This window comes from Ixodes scapularis, unplaced genomic scaffold (assembly GCF_016920785.2).
Source record: "Ixodes scapularis isolate PalLabHiFi unplaced genomic scaffold, ASM1692078v2 PGA_scaffold3__209_contigs__length_174095766, whole genome shotgun sequence".
Taxonomy (NCBI): Eukaryota; Metazoa; Arthropoda; class Arachnida; order Ixodida; family Ixodidae; genus Ixodes; species Ixodes scapularis.
The window spans coordinates 148,838,265-148,845,752 of NW_024609868.1; positions in this window are offsets into that span (position 1 = coordinate 148,838,265).

The window sequence follows — 7,488 nt, forward strand, 5'->3', positions numbered from 1 at the left end:
AAAAATGACGCAAGATGGATTGTACACGCGGCCACATTGGCTCTCAATAAAATATATAGTTTGTTTTTTAGAGAGGTGCACACGTCATCACGACAGTTCACTAGATGGCCACTTTATCTGGCTATATTGTGTGCAGTTACCACTAAGCATTCTTCAGTGGCCGATGGTGATATAAATCGCGTTCATAGCAAGAGAATAAAATTGTGACCACATTAATTATTTGTTAAACTGTTCATAAAATATAGGTTATTCATTGGTTTGTGTTTGTAAACAAGCTCACTACCGCCATCCATCGAAAGTCGGAAATGCGCCAACGTGCGCGATTTTGACAGTATTTTCTTTATCTTTGCGTGTTTTTTTTTTTTCGTTTAATGCACGAAACGCGCGCGGGTTCTCAAAGACGTCTTGAATTATTAGTTTTTCAAAGAAATACAACATTTACAAATAACTGTGCGTTGCGGAATTGTAAAAAAAGGACGCTGCAAAAAAAACTGCTTTGGCCTGGAAGAACATTTAGGCGGCCTCGTGCATTCAACTCCAGCCGAGCACGGGGATGGGATTGGATTAGACTTTTGTGGCACAAAAGTGCCTCAGGCTTCGTTGTATTTTATGTTGTACCGCTGCGAAGGCTAGAAGCGCAAGCTCATAGCGTTTGCAGCTGCCCTTAATGCACCAGAGCTTGTGCCGCCGAGATGTGCCCTAGAGCAAGGAGCTCGCGCTTGTAGCATTTCCTGGGGTACATCATAAGGTGAAATAGAGTATATAACGGGCCAGGTACATAAAGTATCGCCATAAAGGGTTAGGCAGAAGAAAGAGCTCTAGTAGCATATGATAGGATAAAACTATAAACGTGAGGTGTGTGTAAGTGTAAAAGATATGAGCAATATTTGGGGGCCTAAAATAGAATCCCAGCCGTTGTAGAAGGCCAATTGCTTTGAGGAAATTAAAAAAACTCAAAAGTGTGGAATAAGAGGTTCGTTGCCAAGTAAAATCATGAGATGTAATCGGGTATGCTCCTTGTATAGCGGCGAAAAATTGATACGGCGTTCTGGGCCATACGTTCAAGTAAAATTTGATGCATGGTTAGATGGCTACGGCAATGCTCAAACTCCGGGAAGTCTTCGCCACGCAGATGCCCGTGCGTTAGTCGCGTATGGCCAATCCTTAGAAGGCAGAGAACCACCTCGTAGAAGCGTTCGCGATGCCGGGCACTCTCCCATTCCTTCAGTAAGTGCTTCCCCGTATGCAACTTGTTGTTTACTTCTCCATTCCATTCATTCATGAGTGGGTAGGTTAGCAGCAGCGCGGCCGAAATTCCTGACAAGTTGTTTCTCTTTTTCGTTCATGTACATCTTAATATTGACAATTACTATTGTTACCGTTCGGATGACAGTTTTTATTGCTGCTGCCCTGCCCAGACCAATTTCAGTCTTGTGCAGCGCCGTCTGTTTTTTTTGTTTTTTTTTTCAATCGCTCTTTTTTTGTCGCGACACTGAATCTAACCCTGGCCCTATAAGTGCGGAGCAGTTGGCCTAGTTCACGCAGATGTTTCACCTGTTGAACGAACTTTTGAAATGTTCTGAGCGAACGCTGGAAGAGAATTGCCTCATGTTTAAATCGAAAGCTGAGCTGACTAATTGTTACATACCCTTTCATAAAATTAGAAACTCGCAGTCGCCTTGGCTTACGCCATCGTTGAAACGGTCACTGAACAAGAAAAGGCGTCTTTTCCAACGGCCCAAGCTATCTATGATCCCAGATAGATGGACAGCATATCCTCATGCAGAAGATGAGCACGCTTGTGCTCTGTCCCTTGCCAAAATTACGTTTTCTAATCAAACCCTCCAGAACTACTGAAAACAAATGTACGCAAGTTTTGGTGCGTGGTGAACGGAAATGAAAGGGAACCAATTGAGCTTACTGCTGAAAGCGAACTGGTTGTTCCTAGGGAAAGTTGCTGCGTTGTTTTAGGCTCTGTATTCTCATTGTCGTTTATTAGCATTACACCGGCTGTGCTTACCGATATTCAGGTTCGTGATTTCTTGCCGATGGATCCAATGGTTATTGACTGGACAGGCATATGTAAATTAATAAAAAATATGAAGCCTGCCTCTTCTCCAGGTGATGACGGCGTTAATGCCAAGTTTTTGAAGAACACCCAAGTGTATTCTTCTATAATATTGTCAAAGATTTTTGCACAGTCATTAAAATCCTGCACGCTCTCGAACGACTGGCAGGTGGGAAGGTGGTTCCTCTGAACAAGTCAGGTAACACCACTTTCCCAATAATTATAGACCCCTTTCGCTAAGAAGCATACCGTGCAAACTCATGGAGCATGTCATTTACTGTCACATTGTGTCTTTCCTTGAAACTAATTCTTTTTTTTCAGTATTCATCAACACGGCTTTAGGAAAAATTACTTGTGTAAGACAACTACTTGCCTTTACTAACGACGTACTCTCTTTTTTTATTGTTTAATAACAGTTCACTGCATTTCCATCGACATTTCTAAAGCATTCGACACTGTCTCTCATGGTCTCTTCCTCTATAAACTAAGTAAGCTTAACTTTCACCCTGATATTTTAAAATGAATAGAATGCTTCTTTGTCTTATCGCACGCAATTTGTAACTGCCAATGAGCATAACTCCCCTCACTGCCCCGTAACCTCCAGTGTCCCGCAGGAGTCAGTGCTTGGGCCCTTGCTTTTCCTTGTTTATATCAACGACCCACCTAACTGCATTTCTTCATCTATCAAACTTTTTGCTGACGATTGGGTTATTTATCGCCAAATTCTGAATCCTGATGATCGTTCCGCCCTTCAGTCTGACTTAGTTAACATTTCATCTGGGTGTGGTACCTGGCTAATGAAAATTAACACTACTAAATGCAAGTCGATGAGAGTTTCACGACATTCTAATCATGTGTTATTATGTGACTACGTACTTAACGATGTTTCCTTAAGAGGGGGCGCACCTCAGAGCCCCATAGAGAATAAATGAGGTTTTTCACCAAATTAAAAATATTCTCACTTAATAACGGCTGGCGGATCTTCTTGAAAATTTTGGCTTTAAAGACATTGAGTCATTATCGAGACACTAAGCGCAACAAATGTTTCATCATAAATTTAATTATATTCTTTAAAAAATCATGAAAATGGTCAAAATCGGCTAATTCGGCACTCTTGCGTTCGGAGCGAATTTACAAAATTATCTAAATTCAAACATAAGAAGTATTGCGCTTAATGTCTTCTAAATTTATTACGGAATCTAATAATATTCAAATTATTCATGTAAGTCGATTTGTTCCATAACTACAGCAAATATAAAGAACCAAGGTGTCGGTGCTTGTTTTTGTCGTTTTTAAGGTACCTCTTTCTCCCGTACGGTGGCGCTCGCTGTCCACGAAATGCGAAATCGTCCGTTCGGAGATCGGCCGGATCGGCACTGTGCGAGGTGTTCTTCCGCGGCCGTATTCCGCGCCCGTGTCCTGTTTCATTCTGCACGCCGAGGCGTCAGTGTGCGTGTCTTGCTTTCCTGGTTCTCGCTGGGTAGGTCTCCGTGTTTTCGCAAGTGGCAAATTCGCCTTGGAGCTATGGGTCGAAGACAACCGTCCTGTGGCAAGCGGACCGCGAGGTGTTCCACAACCTCGCGGTCCGTCAACGCGTTGTGCTTGTTTCTAATTTTTTTTTCTTTTAAAAACGGGCTTTTTTTTTTTTTTTACGCGAAGTTTTATTTTATCGTTATCCTTCACACAAACGTCCTTCGGCCTTGGGGTCGTGGAAATCGGGGATGAAGCGTGCACAGAGGAGATCGTTGTTTGCCTCCTTTTTATTTTTCACGGACGTCCTGTGACCTCCGTACGGTTCGTGGTCACCGCAATCTAACGCGGGGAAAAACGGGTCGCCTGCTCTGTAGTCAGGGTATTCCTAGGGGAGGGTGATAACTCGCTGTTCTTCTGGAAATTCACATATCACCCAAAAAGGTGACATGGGTAATGATTACGGTATGTTTTTTCCGGTGTTTATTTTTGAGCGAAAATCGGTGCATGTTTTTCGGTGCTTATTTTTTAATCACCAGTGTATTATGGGTTGAACGTCTTGTGATAACGCTAAAAAGCGTCGATAACCAAAGAAAAATACGATTGGACAAGAACATTTCAAATTTCCAATTCTATTCACATATCCATTACGCTCTTCTCGTGGGAGCATCTATCCTGACGAAAAATGCCTAAGTCATTGAGCTGTGAACGCATACTCAGTGTACAATCTTTCGGCCTAGAGAGGTATTGCGCACGCTCGAACGCGCTTCACAGCCCAGTAGACGAAGTTGGTGGCACCCAGAAGGCGAGTTTTTGAATGGTCTGTAGTAGGCAAAAGAAACAAATAACAATCAACGCATATCAGCTCTTCAAGCGAAGAGGCGCGTTTCTAAGGTCAATGGTTCCGGACGGCACTAATGTTGTTGGCGTTGTCGTAAGATGACGTCAGTTCATGCGAACTGACGTCATCTTACGTGATCACGTGACACAAACACGTCATCTTACATGATCTCGTTACACAAAATGACGTCATCTTACGTGATCACGCCGCACAAAATGACGCCATCTTACGTGACCACGTAACACGTCATCTTGTAAGTCAACCTCTCCCCACAGCAGCGCGCTCCGCGCTTTCCGGGCCCGTGCAGTGCTGCAGTCGAAAGCAAGCTCCCTATGGCAAGCGAAAGCTTCTGAAGTCTCACATTGAGAATACTCGCAAGCGACCGTCTGTTGAAGCTTCGCACGTTGAGGTTTTTGATGAGATCGAGCCATCGTGTTCCATTAACTATAGGGTGTTTTAACTGACGTAATTTCATCCACCATTTTGTTGTTGCGATCTGTCTGGCGTGTGCCAAACTCGATCATTTCAAGGATTTACATGCCTTCTCAAATGCGTAGAGCATCGCTGACATCATTTCAACCGGTTACGATGTAATCCTTCAATGTAGTAAATTTGTTTGAAAAACCAAACTAACAACAAAATGGCGGATTGACGTCATGTGCAAACAACCTATAGTTGAAGTTATCGTTCAATAAAGCCCTAAAAAATATGAATGTAGTTGGTGTAGACATCAAGATCTAATCAAAAATGCGGTTTGACTTCGTTTAATTAACGTGTATATACAAGTGTAGAAAAAATGAGTTATTTGTGCATAGATGTTTAAAAAAGTGTTTATTATTCGACATCGGACTTTGGGAGAAGGATCTGTTCAGATTTTTCTTCATGAGCGCAAATATGCCTGACGCAATAAATAGTGACGATTTCATCGTCCCAGTGGTGAGCAGGTGATTTCTTGCTCGAAACAATGATGCCATTTCATAAACCAAGTTCTGTGACATATGCTTTTCCAATGTCTGGTCACTATTTTGTAAACCTTTCAGTCCAAACGAGTATACTTCTGTTTGTTTTTGTTAGCTTAGGAGGGGGTCACAGAGCCTATCTTTTTGTCTTCCTCTAGGACAGACCTACAGAGTTATACCGCAACACGCATCTGTGGAGCACACAGAGCTATCGCTTTCCTGTTGGCGGTACAGTAGCAGACGACACAACGCAGCTCCGTAGTCTATCGAGGGCACGGCTAGCCGCGGCCCGTAGCGCGACCGTTCAGACTAGGGAAATGATTTTGAAGAACCGAGAAATGGTATCTTGTGTACAATAATCACATGTCGTTAGTATACTAGTATTCTACTTGCTAAGCCAAATAAATATTTGCAGCTTGTGAGAATATGTTTGCGTGACGATTTACCGTTCACACTCCTGACGGATGTTAGCGAATCCTTCATGTTCGCGGCTCGCAGTTATCGGTACCCCCTCGGAGTGACTTCACCATATATATTTTTTTCTTGCTTGCAGGACATCATAAAAATCACAAACACGCGAGAAAAAAAAATTTTATGAGTACGCGTGATTGTGAGCTTCGCAGCTCTAAAGATGCCCGGTAAATGTCGTCCAGCTTGGGAAGAAACTAATCCTTTTTGTTGGAGTTTGACTATCGTATGCTGGCAGCTCGTTTCCGGTCTGTTTTGTCTATACACCTTTCCAGCGGCTGTCTCGAACGAAGCGAGCGGGCAAAAAATGCTGAGTCACTGAGCTGTGGACGCGTGAGCAGCGTGACGTCACTTGCAAGGCATGTATACACATAACGTTAGCCATAACATCAAAAATGTGGGGGAAAAGCATGGCATTTCGGTTCTCCTTTCAGCTCCACAGAAATTAAGCAAGCTATGTGGGAGGGTGGAACGGGGTGACACACGGTTGGATATTTGTCAGAAAAAGCACGCAACAAAATACGTAGGATGCAGAGTGGGGGTGGTGTACAGAATTCCTCTGTCTTGTGGGAGGGTATACGTGGGGCAGTCGGGGCGATGCGTGAACGAAAGACTGAGGGAACATGCCCTGTCATTGAGGTCAGCCCCCTCTGGCAATCTCGCAGTGCATTGCAGTAGGTGTGAGTGTTTCCCCTATTTAGACAACACCGTCATCTTGGCACGAAACAAAAAGAGAAAGACAAGGGAGATAACGGAAGCGTTTTTTATTTCCGAGTGTGACGAGGGTAAGTGTGTAAGTGCCCCATCGATAACCCTCTTTGAATCTGAGTTATCGTTTTTACGATCAGGCATGGTGTAAGAGTAAGAAATGTAGCGACGGTTGGAACTGAATCGGATGTGTGTCTTGTTGGTTTCGCGGTACGTGTGGGTTTTCCAATAATAAACCATTGCAAGTAGTGCTCTGTGGTGTGTGTCTCTCCTACTCGTCCGTCGTTTTTAGCGCTTTTAACCCCTAAACATGTTCAACCAACTAGCCCAAATCCAAACCCTTCTGCAGCCTTTCCACTCTGGCTTGCCGACTTGCGGCCGGCAGTTACTTCATTTCCACCATAGTAGAGCTTCGCTGGTCTTCCTTCTTCACCGGAGTGGAAAGGCTGATGGTATTCCTCAGAAATTGTCTCCTCCGTTCGTGTGTGCTAATTCGACAATTTTAGTTTTCACTTGTTAACAGCAACCCTTCACTGCTTTTATTTTGCACCCCGTGAAGTTTAAAGGGGTCATAAAACGATATCGGGTTGGAATGTACATGACTTTGCAGAGGCATACTGGTCCTAGTCTGACCCAAGTATACTCGCAAAGGCCGCCACTGAATCAGAAGCTTCTTTGTCGCGGTGAAATTGGGAGGCCATAAATGAGATTATTTCTTTTAGTCTTGCCTTCGAAAAGATTGATGACGTAATTGTGGGATCAAACCCACCCGCCTCACGACAGTCGAGCGCGGCTCATGGATTGGACAGAAGAACTGCGTGAGCACTGTACATCGGCTCGTAACAAGCAATGTCTCGGTGGACACTTGGGTAGTGGCTCGTGTCCAACCACTGCGGTAATGAGAATAGCCGAACTCTAACAATGCCTGGAGCTCCCAGCACGCGTTTTCTTCCTTTCCAACCCCAGCGCGGGGG